This window comes from Piliocolobus tephrosceles, chromosome 6 (genome assembly GCF_002776525.5).
Source record: "Piliocolobus tephrosceles isolate RC106 chromosome 6, ASM277652v3, whole genome shotgun sequence".
NCBI classification, from domain to species: domain Eukaryota; kingdom Metazoa; phylum Chordata; class Mammalia; order Primates; family Cercopithecidae; genus Piliocolobus; species Piliocolobus tephrosceles.
Genome location: NC_045439.1, coordinates 48,191,510 through 48,212,049, shown reverse-complemented (window position 1 = coordinate 48,212,049; position 20,540 = coordinate 48,191,510). Strand labels below are relative to the sequence as shown.

Genomic DNA, 20,540 nt, shown 5'->3' with positions numbered 1-20,540 from the left:
ACTCTTCAGTTCACAGTACAAGATAACCATTTTCGCTTTTCCTTTAAAATTATGAACATATTTTCCATGTTTTAGATTATTTTCTTAGGATAAATTCATAGAAATAAATGAGACAAAAGGTATGTAATTTTTGTTTTTTTTAAAGGACAGATGGTCCCTGACTTACGATGGTTCCACTTACAGTTTTTTGATATTACCACAGTGGGAAAGGAATATGCATTCCATAGAAACTGTGCTTTGAATACCCATACAAGTATTCTATTTTTCACTTTCAGTATAGTATCTAATAAATTCCATGAGATATTCCACACTTTATTATACAGTAGGCTTTGTGTTAGGTAATTTTGCCCAATTGTAGGGTAATGTAAGTGTTTTGAGCATGTTTAAGGTAGGCTAGGCTAAGCTATAGTGTTCAGCAGGTTGGTGTATTAAATGTATTTTCAACTTACAGTATTATCAACGTACAATGGCTTTATCAAGATGTAACCCTGTTGTAAGTCAAGGAACATCTGTACGACCACATCATCCTCAAGGAAGGATTTGCAGGGGCCAGGCGCAGTGACTCATGTCTGTAATTACAACACTTTGGGAGGCCAAGGCAGGAGGATCACTTGAGCCCATGGTTTTAGACTAGCCTGGGCAACATAGGGAGACCCCCATCTCTACAAAAATTAAAAAAAAAAAAAAAAAGGAAAAAAGTAGATGGACATGGTGGTACATGCCTGTAGTCCCAGCTATGTGGGGGGTGTGGGCTGAGGTGGGGGGGATTGCTTGTGCCCAGGAATTTGAGGCTGCAGTGAGCTATGATACAGCCAGTGTGCTCCAGCCCAAGGGTCTGAATGAGACCCTGTCTCTAAAACAAATAAACAACCAAAACCAAAACAACAACAAAGTTTTGACGCTCTTGACAGTAAAAGAGTATTAAAGCATTTTTCACTTCACCATTGCCTACAATGAGTATTATTATATTACAGTTATCTGTGATTGGACAGCTAGCAAAAGCTATCACATTGTATTTTTGTATTTTAACAGTTTTTAAATATAACTTTCTTCCCTAAGTCATTTATATTTTTCCTTTCTTAAATGGCCTGTTTGCAAATTTATCTATTTAAATCTCAATATTTTTGAAATGACCAGAAATGGAAATAAGTAGCAATGCACATAAGCCAACACTTTCATAAATAAGCAATCATTAAACCCTTTGGAAGGAAGCTTATATCTCCAGGTACATTTTAAATGACCTAAAATATTTCTCTGTGATTAAGGGTCTCTGGCTTCATTTTTGCATAATTAATTATCTTAACATACCCTCTCCTCATTATCTGGAGGGAAACCTCAGGCTAGGTTCTGTCATTTTATTGCCAATTTGCATTTCCTGGAGTTTGCCTTAGTGTTGTCTTAATCTTAGTAGTTTTCTGCTGATCGTGTGAGTGCTACAAAGAAGGCTTTTCTGAAGGCATAAAAACCAGGGAAATGATACATAGTTTTTCCGTTGGACTAAACTTGTTTGGAAAATAAGGAGATAGAACAATGAAATAATCCAAATATTATGAGGAGAGAGGGAGAAGTTTATATTATAATGATTTATGTGATAAAAGAAATGTTATGCCTAGTACATTTTGTTTATACATGGTGTTGTAAAACAGGTCCAAATGCTTGGCTAAAATATTTACAACATTTCCTGTACAGCACCTAAATTTTACAAAATGCTGTACTTATGGTCCAATTGCCTTTTTGTCAATATATCATAAACCAATATTGTAGGAGAAATGGGTTTTCTTTTAAGTGCTTTAGGTTTGGTAAAGCACTTTAGGTTTGCTTTAGGTAATTTAAACAGAGAAATAAATCTTCTTTCAAGCATAGAGAGCTTCATGTTTAAAATTTTAGATGGTTATAGTAATTCCAGTAATAGAATATAATGCAGTGTTTCCCAGCATACTTTAGAGAAGACATATTGAGTATTATGGTTCTGTTCAGATTTTATTTTCTGGGACTCTATTTTAAAGTGCTCCATCTGTCTTTGAGAAATAAAACACATGCACGCACATACATCCTGTGGAACTCTCTGGAAGGGCAGGTGTTGGTAGGTAGGTCCCTGTGCATTTGTTTGGGGAACATGTTTGACCGAGCGGTGCAATGGTTGTTAAAAGAGGATTCTCTGGAGTAAGGATGCCGCTGCAGAGGAGGAAGTCACGTTTGCCTTCTCCCAAAACATCAACTCATTGTCTTCCTAGCTTGCAAAAATGAATGTTTCTCCCCAGTTGATTTGTTCATTTCTTGTATCCTTCAAATGCCAGATGGTTGAACTCTATACAATTGACCGAAGGAATAGAATTTCCAAGAGTGCTAGTTGCCTTTCTGAGTAAAATAATCAGACACTTCACTCACATTCTATGAATAAATAACACCGCCAGTGTAAAATGGATTATGAGATGTTTTATCTTAATTTTCTATATTTTCTTGACTTTGCACTGAAAAACATCTTGTGAAAAATCTTTAACGCAGAATGATGATTTTAAACAGCCTCTCCCCTGCTATGGATAGTAAAGTTGTGGACTAAAAATATTCAAACATATTTTTCTCATTAATGGTGAGGCGTTCCATATTATTTTATTAACTTCTCAAAGATCAATTTTAAGAAATACAAAACACTCCTGTTATTTTCTGATTTAACCATTGCTTGTTAATTCTTATTTTAAGTGAAATATGTGATTGCTAGATTGACATTTTGGAACTTTCTTTATGTAGGTTTCATTTTTTAATGGGGCTGATCCTAAGTGGATAAAACTTTGATCCATAGTTTCTAAGATAAAACATCATTCATTTTTACCACAACCGGTAGCTATTATTGGCTGTGTTTACTGAGGTTCTCGTGTTTCTACTATTTAGACTTAAAAATATATGACAAAGTATGTAATCGTAATAATGCCATAATTCATTTAGTATAGTCAGCTGGTTGGGAGGTATAAACTTTTTTGAAGTAAGACTTGTTTTTTTTTTTTTTTAAATAGTATTAAATGGGAAATTCTTATACTATCAGTTGTCACAAGGTGAACCAATATAAGTAATTAAGTCAAAGTTTCGAAGCACATATTATGGCTTATGCTGTTGAAAACTCTCCAGTGTTTTAGTGTAATGTCCGAGTCAAGTTAGAACTCAGGTCTCTGCTAATTGTCATATCTTAGGTGATTGTCTGATAAAAATGATTGACGTAGCTTGGAGCACCAAATACAGGAGACATGCCCTTCCCCCACTTCCTATTCCCGCCACTGCCATGCTAGACAATGCTTATCAAATGTGACATTCTTTCCTACCCAGCTTGGACATGCCTCATAATCCTCCTGAAGCAACATTCTAATAGCCACAGCTAGTAAACAAGGGATCTAACTAGTTTGTCAGTGTAGGTAGTAGAATCTTAAAAAAATTTTTTTAAAGGCCATTGTTAGTGTTTTTAAGAGATCTATTTACATCATTTATTTCAAATGGAATATTGTTTATTTCTCTGTAGCAGTGGCTCCCAATCTTTTAGAATGTTCCTTTTTAATAAAAAAGGATCAGATTCTCGCATGACCTTGAATTTATTTAACACTTTAAATGAATTTTACTTTTATCAATCGCAGCATATAAATTCATTGGAAAAATTGGCATATGTATATGTGCCAGACATTCACATGCTTGTGAATGAAGGACCCCTTGTAATACTTCTGCCCCCACCCCTGATCCCACACACCACCCCCTCCCCAGGAGCAGGGATTGGAAACCGTTAGTCTTTCCATTTTGTCTTCTGTGGTTTCAGTTAAAGTTCTAAAGAAGTATTTTACTAAAAGTGGAATTGAGTTTTTGTATTAAGGGGAACTTGTCAGTGGTTTTCATATTATGTGTGGTGGAGTCCCAGGATTCTAGAAGATGCCTCAAGGGAGACCCCTCCCTTCTCCCATATCCCTCCCAGCTTTAAGCAACCTGTCTGCTTCAAGCTCTTATATATATTGGGATTTCCATGAGATTTCATTTGTATAAATTATTTCACAGCCTACAAAAAAAAAAAAGGAAAGAGAAAACCACTGATAATCCCACCTCGTTTCACACATGATTAAATGTAATGCCCACAGTATTTTGGGGTTATCCTGTTAGTTAGGCCTGATAGTGCAGGCCACTATCCCTCTACCCACTGCTATTCCTAAAACCAAAGGAGGATGTAAACTGACACCACCGCCAACTGTGAGTGCAGCATGTACTTATATGGAAAGAAAAATTGTTTACGTTGTAATACCAGGGGACTCAAATCTGTTTCAGCCCTTAAAGAGTTGCAGGGTATACATATATGTAAATGCTTGTCTTGCCTATCTGTGGCCTTCTCTCACTATTTACGGTGGGTGGAGGGAAGGTGAAGCTTACTTTTATAAATTTTATTTTAAAACACCAAAGAGCTGATGCTGCAGTCAGAAGAGAGTTTATTTTTCTCCCAGAGCTGTACCCCTTCCCTGTTGTGTTTGTGACATACTTTGCCTTGTCCTGATTTTAAGCATTGGGCAAGCAGAATCTGCCATCTTTCCTGGATTTAACATCTATCAAAGGGCAACCTCAGAGCTCGTTTCTCAGCAGTGGTCACCTATTTCCATTATTAAATCAACTTGCTACCAAGATATCAGGCAGATATCACGCTTAACATACCTGGTTTGATTTGGCCTGCCTTTTTTCATCTGAGGCATTAGCACAGAGCTAAATTTCCCTTTGAAGTTCACTGTGATTCCGAGGATCTTTGCTTCAGTTTACTTTGGAATATTGGGGCTGTAGGTGATTCAAGATAACTGGAGCAGGTGTCTGGTGACAGTTTGCAAAGGGTGCTGTGGTAGACCTCAGTTCTGTGCCTGGCCTGAGAAGCCTCTTTGTCTTTCTTGTATACATTGGTTTAAGTTCATGTGGATCACTATGAGGGATGTTAAATGTTTGGCATTTAGATTCTTCCAAGTTGGCAGGTACAAGGCAGGCCTGGCTGCTACTGCAGACTCCTGACATGCTTCTTTCTTCCTTGCTCTCCTCAGGAAGGTCATCCTATTTGTAGATACTTTTCTGTTAACTGTGGAAAAGCCAGATGTCTCACTTTAGACAATAGTTTCAACTTTGTTTCTTCCCATGTAGTTTAACAGATCAACCTCAACCCTTATCCAGACAACCACTAATCTGCTTTCTGTCTGTATGGATCAACCAATTCTGGACATTTAATATAAATGAAGTTGTATAATATGTGGTCTTTTTTGATTGACTTCTCTCATGTAGTTTAATGTTTTCAAATGTTCATCCATGTCATGGCATGTATTGGTACTTCATTCTTTTTTATTGCAAAATAGTATTCTGTTTTATAGATATACCACATTTTTAAAGAAATCATGGACATTTGGATTGTTTTCACTCTTCAGCTATCATGAATAATGCTGCCGTCAACACTTGTGTTTAAATATTTGTGTGAACATGTGTTTTCACTTCTTTCGAGTAAATACCTAAATATGGAGTTGCTGGGTAATACGGAGGAGACTTGGTGTTTAACATTTTGAGGAAATGCCAAACGGTTTTCTAAAGTGACTGCACATTTTATATTTCCACCAACAATGAGTGAAAGTTCAGTTTTCTCCATATCTCATGTGTTTTTTAAACACTATATTCTGTTGTGTTTACAAAATGTTTCCTCTTGTCTTCATAGGTGAGGGAATCAGGGACCTGAATGATAATTTTGGAGGAAATGAAACAGATGAAAGTGAAATGAATTATTTTCATATGGGCTCAGTGTAGCTGTGGAAACCTTTCAGCCCTGAGCCTACAAACCTTCCTGTTTGACTGGATATGACATTACCAGGAGTTTTACTTTCCTGCCATTATTTTCCCTGGAGAGAAAAAAGAAATATGTCTTTTCCGCAGCTCGACATGGAAGGTTCAAACAAATATAAAGGACCCCTGAGTTATTAACAATTCCATGGGAACATGTGCTTGGTGTATGCCCAGAATAGTTCCTTTCAAATGATTCTCTTGGTGCTTCTGCACTGTTCTTCACCAGAGTGTAACATAAGAGCTGAATCAAGGCTTGTTCAGTCAGTGTTTGGAAAAGAAGTGGTGGCTGGATGCTGGTCAACTGGCTTGGGGCTGTTGGCAAGCTCGCCACTGACCATGTTTTCTGCAGGCGGCAGCCGCTGCAGGCTTGTTAAAGGCCTGCACCAGGCCGAGGTGTTTGCATTTGTCCTGTCTGAGCTCAGGATAACAAGGCCTTTCATAATCCACCACAGTAGTAAGCAGGCAAGTCTGGTGGCTCTGGAAATGTCCCAGTACACCAGCCAAAGGCAAAATCCCAGCTCCTTTGCCCTGTGTCACAGCCGTGGGGAGTAGGCTAGGGTGGGGGTTGAGGTAGGTAAGGAAGGAACCACCAAGGAATGTCATTTGTGTTACATAAATTGATAACTCCAAGTGCCTTCTGGCTGCAATTGATTGCTTTGGGTCATATACTGACAGTAAGCAATTTCATTATGTCTGCTGAAATGACACTATAGCATGAGAGGTCGGCCTCTTAGGACAGCCTTTCTCATGTTCCTCCCATTTTTATTCTTGCTGATCGGGACCATATGAATGACAGGCTTGTTTGCAAGGGTAGATTTCTTCCATTCCATTCACACACGCTTGCAGACCCAGTCACTCTTCTTGTGGGTGGAGTTTGCTACACACAGGTGGGGTCTAGAAGGTGAGGTCCCCAGGGTCTCCCAGCCCTATTCGAGCTGATTTTCTCTTCTTTGTGTCTCGTCTGGCCATACCTCTTCTGACTTCCCAGGGTCCCTCCCTAAAATGCCTTACTCCCATGAGGAGAGGACCCCACATTCTGACCTCCTCTCCATTAATGCTGCCTGTCTCAGGCACAGTTTTTCAATGTCCTGTGTTGTTTCTATATTTCTGTCAAGTCAATATCATATTTTTATTAAAATGACTTTGAGTGTGTGTGTGTGTGATATTTTTGGACAGCTGCCTGTTTATTATACTCATGCACATTGTCTGTATTCATAGAGTAGGCAAAAAAAGGATTCTAAACAATTTCAAGAGTCAATTTCAGGCCGGACGCAGTGGTTCATGCCTGTAATACCAGCACTTTGGGAGGCCGAAGCAGGTGAATTACTGGAAGTCAGGAGTTCGAAACCAGCCTGGCCAACATGGTGAAAGTCCTTTTCTACTAAAAGTCCAAGAACTAGTTGGGCGCGGTGGCATGTGCCTGTAATCCCAGCTATTTGGGAGGCTGAGGCCAGAGAATAGCTTGAACCTGGTAGGCAGAGGTTGCAGTGAGCTGATATTGCGCCACTACACTCCAGCCTGAGGGACAGAGCGAGACACTGTCTCAAAAAAAAAAAAAAAAAAAAAAAAGAAGTCAATTTCATATCACCATGAAGTATTGGAATTCTTTAAAATTAGAGTAACACTTGATGTGTTTCCTGTTGACTAATCCTTTGTGTAATTTCTGTCGTAATTAAGGTATTTGGCTTAGTGACCTCAATTGAAACTATAAAGAACTGAATTTTTAGTATATACTATATGTATGTATATATAGTTTTTTTTTTTTTTACTTGTTTGTGGCCCAGCGATGCGATGCTTGAAAGTTGAGAGAGAATACCTCCCCAAACACCCCAACATAGGAGTTTCCAGCAGTTTTTAGTTTTTTAAAACAGATATTTGATCCACATTTGTTTGTCTTGCATTGTGTTTGACCTGGTCTTGGGAGACAAAAAAAAAACAACTGTCTGAAATGGGCTGGTTTTCATGGAGGCAGGGGTGAGGTACAGTAAGCTGGTTCTTCCTAATCTGAATCTGGGCCTTTTTTGTTACTGACCACAGTGGGCTTGGAGAGGCAGCCTGCTTGTCCTGCCAAGCCTTAGGACTGCTCCCTGTGTGTGTCTGTGACTGATTCCTTAAGGGCAGTAAGGATTTAGAATTTATCAAGCACCATCACCATAACACTTCATGTACCCACCTTCAACCTGAGTACTGTGAATAGATTATCTGCATTACAGTTTTACTACTGAAGGTCATCCTTTTGTGTCTTTTGAGATTTTCACTCTTGATGGACTTATGATTATATCAGTGTGGTTTGTAACCAGAGTTGGTAAAAGTTCGACATTTGATTTTTTAAAATTTAACATGTCCTATGCTGTTATGGTATTGATTAGCTGTATATAGCTATTTAAATTATAATTAATTAAAGTTAAAGACTAGGTATGGTGGCTCATGCCTGTAATCCTAGCACTTTGGGAGGCCGAGGAAGGAGGATTCCTTGAGGCCAGAAGTTCGAGAACAACCTGGGCAACATAGTGAGACCCTGTCTCTACAAAAAATACAAAAATGAACCAGGCATGGTGGCTCATGCCTGTAATCCCGGCACTTTGGGAGGCTGAGGTGGGTGGATCACAAGGTCAGGAGTTTGAGACCAGCCTGGCCAATATGGTGAAACCCTGTCTCTACTAAAAAAAAAAAAAAACCAAAAAACAAAAACAAAAATTATCTGTGTGTGGTGATGGGCACCTGTAGTCCCAGCTACTCGGGAGACTGAGACAGGAAAATCACTTGAACCCAGGAGGCGGAGGTTGCATGCCACTGCACGCCAGCCTGGGTGACAGAGCAAGGCTCCGTCTCAAAGTGGAAAAAAAAAAAGAATCAGGTATACTGGCATGTGCATGTAGTCCCAGGTATTCGGGAGGATGAGGAAGGAACATCACTTGAGCCCAGGAGTTGGAGGCTGCAGTGAGCTATGATTGGGCCACTGTACTTCAGTCTGGACAATTCTGACTATAAACTTTTTTCTGCCCCAGAGGGTCCAAGCAAGACATTAATCACAGCAAAAGAGAAGCTTTGCTTAGATGAGTTCAGGTACTGGAAAATTGCTGCTGCCTGTTCCTAGCCTAGAGAGAGATAAATAGATGTGCCATTTTGCTCCAATTTTCTCTGAGTAGTGTTTCCTTACTGTGATTTCATTTGTTTCTAAAGCACTGTGAATATTCAATAATGAGACTTGCTCATATTCAAATGCAAGTTAAATAATCTGAAACCAGTATGTATGTAAATAGTTATTATCTACCATTCCTTAACATTAGAACTGATACTTCCATGTCCAACGGAGAAATCAAGATAAATTAAAATTACACTAAGATTAGATTATCACTGTTATTTGCTAATGGCACACAACATGTATGAGTTTCATCTTATGTAGGCTTTGTCCTTTGGTGGAGCTAGAGTTTATTTTGGCTTTAATGCCTGTCCGTTGGTTTCTAATTCTTTGGAGATATTTTTAAGTCTCGGCATTTGTTAGCTATCTTTACCTTGAAATTTGAATTCACAAGTTATAAATTTATAAATAGAAGAATGGAGCACAAATATTCCCTTCCCCCAGCTCTCCACACATGACTGCCAAGCTGTTAATGTTCTTATATGACTGATATGCAAGGGCTGGGACTGTATTACAAGCCATATGATAGACACATAACCTGTTAGTGCTCTAGGAAGTTTCAGGTGAAAGGACAGAGGCGTGGCAGTTATTGGAAAGACCCTTTCTAGTCTGTGCGAGCATTTTTTCTTTCATTTCCATTAACTTGAATAATTCTCAATGGCTTGGGAATGTATACCTGTGTTCCTTCTAATGTTGGCATTTGGTGGTGATGGTGTCTACATTGAAATTTCATCTAAGGTCTTCCCCAAACTCAAGCCTGTTTGACAACCAGTTTGTAATACCGAAGAGGAACTTACTACCTTCCTACCACCACCCCATCACCAGCCTATCCTCAGAAACTTTGTAGGTTAAGTTGTGTGGGTTTTTTTCTTTTTTTAAAATAGTCTTTTCAGGAGGGCTAGGAAAACTTACTTTATGATAATTTTGTGCATAAGTCTTTGGGGGGACATCAGCATGCTGTAGTCAGTATCCTGATTCTTGTTCCCTGGTTTCTTCTGGGTATAGCAAGAACACTTTTTATTCTTGGCATAGCACTTCAAGAGGTAGCTTATACATTCTTTGCTTTATATTATTTATTCATTTGTTTAATACCTGCTTATAATTGGTGGTGCTTTTTTCTTAGTCCACGGTAAATTTGTACATAGACTATTATACGGCACTCTTTCCTCCAAGAGTAAAATCTAGAAAACTGGAATTTCTGCTTTCTAGAATTGGATCTCAGATATAGTCAAGGCTTAGTGCCAATGTCTTTCATATGTTCATAAACATCATATAAACATGCAATACTTGATTTGAACATGAGCTTGACCAACCTGTGTTCTGAGTCCTTCAGCCCGCCCTTACTCCTTGTCTTCTTACTGTAGAATCCTGCTTGTCTAATATCCCTTTGGCGTCAGCTCCTTTGCCTTGAGGACTTTAGTGCCATTCCTGGACATGCCTTTATTCATTCTTAGCTGTGGTCCAACATCTTGCTTCAAAAGCTCACATTTACCTTGTTTGGGTGCCAGCTATAGATTGTGTTTGAATTCAAGAGTGGTTCCTGCTATGGAGCTATTTGTTTTGAAAAATATAGATTTTTTTTTTTTTTTTTTTTTCCCAGGATGGCATCCATTGCCTGTCACTGAACTACAGTGAAAAGTGTTGTTTTGGCTTCAGTTCTTGATTTTAAGCATTTGACCAAATTTCAGGATCTCTCATCTGAGATTTTGTTTTGCCAGAAGCTTCTGGCAGGAAATAGAATGATAAAGGAAGAGATACACAGAAGTCAGAGAATTGGCAGCTCCATTCTCAGGTGTAATGGATAACTTAAAGCTCCTAAAAGGCAAGGGTGATATATTTTACTTTGTTACCTACACTTAATCTATAAGTGGCACATTGATTAACTCTAGAGGAAACATGCTCAATGTTTGCTGAGTGGATTGTTGTTTGGTCTTATTTTTGCCAACATTTAAGGGAGGTAGAAGTTAAATATTCTGTATTAGAAATAAGTTTCGCCTAGTTTTGAAGAAGGAACTAGCTTATGACATGGTTTCCTCAATAGCCACAACTATTGCCCCAACAATACTTAATTAGTCTTGGTTTTCTCAAGGGAGCAGGACCAATAGGAAATCTATCAGGGGAATTTATTGTGGGAAGGCCAAGGAGTCCCACCATCTGCCATCTGCAAGCTGGAGAACCAGGGAAGGTGATGGTGTAATTTAGCTGAGTCCAAAGGCCTGAGGACCAGGAGAGCCAATAGCTAATGGTGGTACTGGCAGAGGGGGACGGGGATGACTTACTGCTGGTGTGAGTACCAGAGCCAAAGACCTAAAAACTGGGGGAGCTCCAATGTGCAATGGAAGGAGAAGATGGATGTTTCAGCTCTAGGAGAGTGAATTCACCCTTCCTCTGCTTTTTTTGTTCTACCCGGGCCCTAAAGTGATTGAATGATGCCCAAGCACATTGGTGAGACAGGATCCTTCCTGAATCTACAGATTAAATGCTAATCTCTTCTAGAAACACTCTCACAGACACACCCACAAATAATGTTTTACCAACTATCTGGGTATCCTTTAACCCAGTCAAATTACACAAGTCTACCCCTTGTCAACTTAACATCTATACACATCCCCTTTAAACCATACTTAATCTCCAAATAAAGACAATGATAAGTTCATAATTCCACCTAACAAGGTACAACGATCCTGTGTACAACTGAAAGTGTACTAATCCCTTCTCTAGAAGAGGAGGTAAAGTCCTTGAGTGATGTTTACTCCTCTCCGGAGACTCTGTAAGTTAAATAGTACAATAGAAAATTATCGTTATTGAAATACTGACGTAGTCATTAATGTCTTATGTGATAAGGGAATAAGAGAGGAAGGAAAACAAAGATATTTACTTAATATAGGTCTATATACACACAAATGTATTCATAACAAAACGGAGGAAATATGGTAATTACAGTCTTCCTTTCTGTAACTAGTCACATGGTCACAGCTGGTATTCGTAACTAGCTTCTACTACCCATTCTGTATTTCCTTTGCCTGCAGTTGGTTATGATTCTTTATCTGGTCAGATGGCTTAAACCTTCATTTCTGAAGGGTCTGGATCATTGGCAGTTCTGCCTGGATTGGGTTGTTGTCATTTTTCATTGACCTTAGTTGCTGGGCATGGTAATACTAAGAAAAGCTCTAAATTATCTCTTGTATTCCAGACATACTTTTCCTTACCTCCACTGTGGAGTAGTAGTCCAACTTCTCCTTGGTAATCTGGATGGGTCACTCCTTTCTTGGCCTGCTGACTCAGAGGCATGAAGAGCCCAAAGTGGCCTGGTGTTCTTAACTTGCAGTTCAATGGAATCATTGTTGTGTCTCCTGCTGGAAGCAGTCTTCCTTCCAGAATGAAGGCCAGCAGAGCATAAAGTTGTGGCAATAGAAAACCGAAATTTACCAGTGACCCACTAGGCATAATGGTGAGTGGTGCCACCCACTCCCATTTCTACCCCTGATTCCTATACCTGTGAATCTTGGCTCTCAGAGAAACAGTACCATATAGTGGATGCTGGTTCAGAGCATATACAGTCTTCTGGAGAACCTTGCTTCAAGCCCTGCAAGGTGTTGTCAGCTACGTAGCATGTAACTGAGTCTTCAGAAGGTTGTTCTATTGTACAATCAAATCAGCTACTTCAGGATGGTGCTTTATGATGGCAGGGAACATCATACGACTAGTGAATTCCATGAGTTTGGGCCCATTTCCTCATTTTGTGGTCTGTGAAGTGAGTTGTTTGGTCAGAAGCAATGCTTCTTACTTACCATGATGGTGAATAAGGCATTCTGGAAGTCCATGGTTGGTAGTTTTGGCAGAAGCATTGCATGCAGGAAAAGCAAGTAATTTACTCTGTAAATTACTTTGTATTTACTCTGGAGATTTGCTCATCTCCAGAGTAAATATCCATTCCAGTAAGGCTAAACACTGTGCCTTCCTTGATGGAAGAGGTCCAGTGTAATCAACCTGCCACCAGGTAGCTGGCTGATGACCCTGGGGAATGGTGCCATATTAGGGGCTCAGTGTTGGTCTCTGCTGCTGGCAGATTAGGTACTCAGCAGTGGCTCTAGCCAGGTCAGCCTTAGTGAGTTGAAGTCTGTGTTGCTGAACCCATGCCTAACCTCCATCCCTGCCACCATGACCACTTTGTTCATGAGCCACTGGGTGATGACAGGTGGCTGGGAAAAGAGGCTGACTGGCATCCACAAAAGGGGTCATTCTGTCCACGAAATCCTCCTCTGCTGAGGTCACTCTTTGGTAAGCATTCACATGGGAAACTAATATCTTCATGTTTTTAGCCCATTCAGAATGGTCTGTCAACATACCTCTCCCCCAGATTTCTTTGTGACCGATTTTCCAATCATGTCTGTGGACATCCAGCCAAACCATTGGCTACGGCCCATGAATGGGTATATAATTGCATGTCTGGCCTCTTCTTCTTTCAAGCAAAGTTCACAACCAGGTGCACTGCTGAAGTTCTGCCCACTGGTAGGATTTCCCTCCACCACTGTCCTTTGAGGATGTCACGGGGAATGGCTGTAATACTGCAGCTGTTCACTTTCCGGTGGTGCCTGCATATAGTGCAGAATCATCTGCAAACTAGGCCCGAGTCTTCTCTTCCTGTGTCAGCTGATTATAGGGAATTGCCCATGAGGCCATAGGTGCAGGCTGGGACTAGAGAAGACAATGTAGCAGGAGTGGGGACTGTGGGCATTTGGGCCATGATGACATGTAACTTACTTGTGCCTTCAGGATCTGCTTTGGCCTGATTGTGTATATACCACTTCCACTTGATGATGGAGTGCTGCTGTGCATGCCCAACTTTGTGTCTTGGTTGATCATATAATACCCAATTTGTGATGGACAGTTTGTGTCATATGGTAACTTGGTAGCCCATGATTAAGTGCTCAGTTTCTACCAAGGCCCAGCCCAAGAGCTGTCTCTCAGAAGGAGAGTAGTCATCTGTAGGTGATGGCAACAACTTACTGTAAAATCCTAAAGGCCGGTGCTGCAATTCATGTGTAGGATCCTGCTGAAGAATCTAAATGGCATCTCTGTCTGCCACTGATAGACACTTCAGGCAGTGTTGGAATCTGCTGGATCATACAGCCCCAGTGGAAGAGCAACTTGCATGGAAGCCTGGATCTATTGCAGAGCCTTATCCCATTCTGGGCCTCATTCTTCAAAACTAGCAGCCCGTTGGGTCACTCAGTAAGTGAGCTAGAGTAACACACCCAAATGAGGAATATGTTGCTTCCAAAATCCAGATGGGTCCAGTAGTCATTGCACTTCTTGATGGTAGGAGGGGCCAAATGTAACAACTTGTCCTTTATCTTGAAAGGGATATCTCAACATGCCCCACAGGCATTTCACTGAGGTGGAAGGCCCCTGCATTTTAGTCAGATTTGTTTCCTGCACTCTAGCACACAAATGTCTTACCAGTAAGTCTGGAGTAGTTGCTGCTTCTCACTCACTAGATTCAGTCAGCATAATGTCGTCAACGTAATGGTCCAGTGTGATGTCTTGTGGAAGGGAAAGGTGACCAAGATCCCTGCACACTAAATTATGATGTGGGGCTGGAAAGTTGATGTACCCCTGAGGCAGTGTGGTAAAAGTTATATTGTTGGCCTTGTCAGGTGATAGCAAACTGATTTTGACTGGCCTTATGGACAGGTATGGAGAAAAGGGCATTTGCTAGATCAATAGTGGCATACCAGGTACCAGGTGATATGTTGATTTGCTTAAGCAGTGAGACGCCATCTGGTATAGCAGCTGCAGTTGGAATCACTGGTTTGTTAAGCTTATGATAGTCCACTGTCCTTCTCCAAGATCTGTTTGTCTTCTGCACAGGCCAAATGGGAGAGCTGAATTGGAAGATATGGTGGGAATCATCACTCCTACAACTTTCAAATCCTTGATGGTGGCACATCTCTGTAAACCCTCTAGGAATGCAGTATTGCTTTGGATTTACTGTTTTCCTAGGTAGAGGCAGTTCTAATGTCCATTTGGCCTTTCCCACTGTAATACTTTGTAAGCACATAACTTGTTTGATTTCACAGGCTCACAGCTGGAAGGGAATTTGCCTCAGACGAATCATACATTTGAGTCTTCCCCGTATCTGATTTAGATGAGACTATGAACTGTAGACTTTTTTGCTGGTATTGGACTGAGTTAAGACTTTTGGGGCTATTGAGATGGAATTAATGTGTTTTGCACGTGAGAAAAACATGAATTTTGGAGGGGCAGGGGCAGAATGCCATGGTCTGAATTTATTTTCCCAAATTTGTATGTTAAATCTTAATCAACAAGGTGATGCTATTAGAAAGTGGTGTCTTTAGGAGGTAATTGGGCCCTCATGAATGGGATTAGTGTACTTCCTTGCCCCTTCCACTGTGTAAGGGGACAATGAGAAGGCACCATTTCCATGAACCAGAAAGCAGTCCCATACCAGACATCTAGTATACTGGCACCTTCAGCTCATACTTCCCAACCTCTGCTACCTCTATAACTGTAAGAAATCTGTGGGTTTTTTTGTTTGTTTGTTTTTTGGTTTTTTTTTTTTGAGACGGAGTCTCCTTCTATCACCTGGCTGGAGCATGGTGGCGTAATCTCGGCCCACTGCAACCTCTGCCTCCTGAGTCTCCTTCTGTCACCTGGCTGGAGCGTGGTGGCGTAATCTCGGCCCACTGCAACCTCTGCCTCCTGAGTTCAAGCGATTCTTCTGCCTCAGCCTCCTAAGTAGCTGGGACTACAGGTGCTCCCCATGCCCAGCTGATTTTTGTATTTTTAGTAGAGACGGGGTTTCACCATGTTGGACAGGATGGTCTTGATCTCTTGACCTCATGATCTGCCCACCTCTGCCTCCCGAAGTGCTGGGATTACAGGTGTGAGCCACTGCGTCCAGCCATAAATTTGTGTTTTTTAAAAATTACCCAGTCTAAGGTAATTTGTTGTAGCAGCCTTAATGGCCTAAGACTATGAATCTGTTGATGATATAGTTAATAGCTCTCACAATGAAGCCAAAAACAAATGTGATTAGTGAGGCAACACTGAAGAAAGTGTTTCTCCCTCTAAAGCAAGTTGGGACTTGAGCCTCCTCTTTCTGTGCCTTTGATTTGCCTCTCCTCCGACCTACTCCATGGATTTGTTTAGTACCACTTCTTCCATTAGCTGGAGAGGACGCCTGAGGCTAGGTACAACGTGGGCTCTGGGATTCTGGATTTGTCAGGGTGGTGCAGTAGAGTGTTCACAGAGATCTGGCAGACAGAGATCTTGATTTGAGGCTTTCCTTGGGCCAGCTTTAGCCCTACTAGTACTGATTCTGGGCAAGGTTTGATCCAGTTTCCGTTTTTGTAAAGTATTAAGATGCCTGTTGTTTCTGACTACTGAGAGGGTGCTTGTGTAGATAAAAGGAGAAATATTACATGGAATCACTTTGCATAGCACCAGAAAATGTAAGATCCTGCTATTAAAAATAGTAATATGTTGCCCATGTATATCTATGAATTGATATTTATGCTAATTGAACCCTCTTACTGATGTGGCAAGAAACTCAAGCCCCACAGCATTGGGGCAACTAAGAACAACTCTAAGGAGTTTAATGCAACATATGCTCAATGTGTTTCAGTTGCCTGATGATAATTTTCTTTTTTCATATTTGAATAGTCAACCTGAGACCTCTTATTATTTTCAAGTAGTTTCAGACTGGAACTCAGGATACTTTTCACTGGAATGTAGTTGGTAGAATGTCCCCTGGGACTTTCAGCTCGATGGAGGGGTATTGAACAGATACCTGCTTCCTTAGTGTATTGCTCTCTTTGCTGACTTGATTTGTACCTCTGTAAGAGCATAGAATAGGCACCAAGTAGCACCAAAGGGTATATTTCTTTGTTCTTTTCCTTTTAGTTGATATATCAGGATTATTTTGGTTGTAAGCAAGAGAAACTAAATTTAAGACAAACACACACACATACGTACATAGCAGAAGAATATGGGGCAGTCTTTGTATCTGTAAGGAAAACTGGAAAGCACAGGAGACTTTGGGCATTTAGGGTTCCAGGAAGAAAGTCCATTTCTCCCATCTTAGGTCTGCTCAACATCACATTTCTAGCAGGATTGAGGGTGGGATGGGCCTGACATGATACCAAGAGTGCAAGGAATGGAGGTGGGTCGTTCCTTGTAAAGTCAATCTCTGTATGCTAGGCAGGGAAGAAAAACAACAGATTTCAGTAGGATTCTCAGTTGTCTGAAACTAGAGGCAATTTAACATGCTTATTCACTAGCATGGGTTAAGCTGCCTTTTCATTTTTGCTTAAGTAGAAGTTCAGAAAGATGGAAGAGGGAAGGATCATCACTAGAATGGGAAGCATTTGCCCTTCAAATACAATAGGAGGGCCCTTTCGTTAGAATCTGGGAATGGACTGGGACACTAAGTAGCATCCCTGTACTATTTAAAGTGCTATGGATGGCTACATAGGCTGGCATTGCCCAACTCCAGTCACATAAAGTACAGCATGAATAGTGCCCCTGGAGTTGTAGAAGTTATAGTTTCTACTTCCGTGTCTCTGACTGTGTTTGTCAGATTTCCCCCCCACCTTGTTTTCTACTTTAATTAAAATGCCTAGCATACATCTGTAGAATTTCCAGTAAAACTAATGACTGTTTTGAATTAAAATATTGAGTTGCCCAGAATAAAATGATTATATGGTATACCTTTAAAGTACTTATTTTACATTCCAATTTAAGCTTCTGGTTCTTTACACAGACTCCCTTACAAATACTGTTGGTGCTTTCATAAAGTGACTTGCTATACAGAAATGGGCTTACATGTGAACAAGGATGGTGTGAACAAGGATGGTGTGGTGTACCTTTTCATTTCCGTTTCTTTGCCCCTTATTCCTGAAAGTGTGCTTTCAGGGAAGAGGAAGGGAAAAGTCTCTGGTTCCCCATTACAGACTGACTGTGTAGGTCACCTTCTTGTTATCTTACATAGTTTCACTGAGACAGCTGGCCATGAGATTGTGAGACCTGTATTTGTGTGAAGGTCCTGAAGGACTTGTTTGGGATGGCCAGGTACTAGAAGTATGATTTGCAAGTTTAATTTGTTCCAGCACCTAATATTCCTATAGTGTTCATCTTGTGCTGAATAAAATATGCAGAAAAATGGGAGGATTCACATAGAGGCCTGGATTCTCCCCCACGTCTCATTATCTCGATTATCTGTAACCTCATGCTTGTTCCAGTTTTTCCAGTTTTCCAGACCAGATGTGGTGCTCCAGAACATGATTAGGAGAAGCTGTTCACATTGTAAGCTCTTTCACGAAACTTGATTCTTTTGACGGTAGGGATAGGTTGTGTTTACATCAGTGCTGGGCACACAGAGGACACGTAGTCCAAATGTGTTTGAGTTCAATAGAGCACCCATAGGGGCACCCAGGACTAATGAATGGATGGTACTCCCTGTTCCACAGGCATGCTGTCCCAGTGAGACCTGGGGACTTCTTACCCCTAATTGTTGCTACCAATTTGTATCTCTGCCACATACTGAAACAGTTGAGGCAGGAATCTTCTAGAAAAGGTTTACCTGCAACTGAAGACAACTTGGAGCATAGAACTTGGTTACTAGTAGAAACCCTTTGAACTTTTTTGAAGAAGTACTGGAATTACAACGTGTTTCAACTCACAAGTTGTTTTTTCTTACCATTTTTTTTTCTTCTAAATCTTAAGGGAAGAAAAAACTTCCTAGGCTGTAATAATGAAATCTTTTAAATTTGTGGCATGATGGGAAAATGTAATCACAGTGTCAACATTCTGTCATTCTCTATTCATCTTTCTTTATGGAAAAAAATAATTATGCTGGTTTTCACTGACAAAGTTCCAAGGATCTAATGGTTTCCTATGACATAGTTAGATGTTAAAGATGTGTAACCTACAGATAATATCAACTTCTCAGAAAATTTAGAAATGATACTCTTGCCCAGTATTGTGTCTCCCTCCTCCGCTCCCCAACTTCCAAGAAAAAACTAAAGGAAGGGGAAATTGTATTTTTACTATTGGTTGAAAATGGTTCAGAGTATCACTTGACTTTTATCAAAATCTGGAAATTCACTTAACTCCAACTGCTTTGTCTTCCCACACATTTCGAATGAATGTTAAAAGGAAAATACCTCTGTAGAAACAGAGGGCTATTTTTAGATTTCACTCATATATTTGGGTTTCATCACTCAGATTCTTTTCCCTCAGGGCCAGAGAGTCGTATTTGTGTGTTCTGTACTTGATGGCTTTTTCTTATTCTCTACTCAGAACCACCTGGAGGCCAGCACACTCAGTCCACATGTCCATTTATAATCTGAATAAATCATGTATTTTCCTTGCCTACCTTTTCCCTCTGCCTTTCCCCCAAGTGTTGTAGATCGAAAGGTTACTTTGTTTTGGACTTAGCTATGGTTTTAAATAATTTATTTCACCTGGATTCTAGTGGTAGTCCGTTGGTAGAATGAATACTCTGTTTCCATCTTTTCCCAGAGTTCTTCAATTTTTGATTGAAGACTTCAATTTTTGATTCACTTTTAAAAGTTATATTATGTTTAGAAAATGTTAGAGAAATAGTCCAACAAATTCCTTTTAATGAGGATTTGGTTATCAATATTGTAGTTCCGATTAGCAAGCAAGTATTAAAACTAAAAAGCATTTAATGGGCTGATTTTGAAGACTCCTCACGGGGTGTTTCTTCCATGTGTGCCATTTTGCCCAGCCCTACATTGTCAGCAGTGGAAGATATTGATTTAGTATGTTTTTACCAAAGACACTCCCACTTTTCATTGAGCAAATGATGCATTTTCATTCATAGTGTGTTTTTCATTATGGTTAGAGGAGATCTTCCTTGAGGCTTGTGTGTCATTTGGCTTTTGATTTTTGTGAGTTGTTACCTCTTTAGTCCTAAACCGTAACTTCATTGTGCAAGCATTTAACCCTAAGCATCACCCTAAATGATGTAGCATTGCATGTCAGGTATTTACTAATTTGTCTGTATGACATACTGATACCTTTTAAACGCCTATATAATACCCTTGATTTATATATTCACTTCACATTGCTCTTAAGAGAAGGTGTAGATAAAACCAAGAATAAACATGCAAACAAGATTAAAATGAAGACCTGCATTGACTTACTATTTGTCCTGTCCCTTTGTGTATTTATTCTACTCTCATTTTTGCAGTAAATCCAGAAGAAAGATTTCTTCTTTCTTTACCTCCTAAGAGATGGCCAACAGTGGAGTCCTAAGTTCTAAAAACATGGTAAGAGTAAATAAAGTAGTGTAAAACCTGGTTGATTAAACTTATTGGTTGAAATTAAATGGAAGGAGGCTTAATCCCACCTTGTGGGTTAGTTTCTGCTTTTAGCAAGCCCTCAGAGGCACTTCAGTGAAGGCATGGCTCTGGCTGGTGGTTTCCATCCTGATAGGTGGCCATGGCTATTGTCCTGTCTATAAATAACTGTTCACTGGGTTGAAATGAATGTCAAATAAGCTTTTCCCACCACCACCCATCTT

The 20,540-nt window shown here is 40.2% G+C and overlaps 1 protein-coding gene across 2 annotated transcripts in view; it reads left to right on the top strand.

The window, feature by feature from the left end:
* The window catches only part of DAAM1 (dishevelled associated activator of morphogenesis 1), a 187,476-nt gene that overhangs the window by 20,602 nt on the left and 146,334 nt on the right, over positions 1 to 20,540 (top strand). Inside the window, exon 2 of one of the 2 annotated variants that reach the window (XM_023231552.2) lies at positions 20,208 to 20,286. The exons of the other annotated variant lie outside the window; for it this stretch is intronic. The gene's annotated coding sequence lies outside the window, so the exon portion shown is untranslated. The remainder of the gene's footprint in view (positions 1 to 20,207; positions 20,287 to 20,540) is intronic. 2 annotated transcript variants of the gene reach the window in all.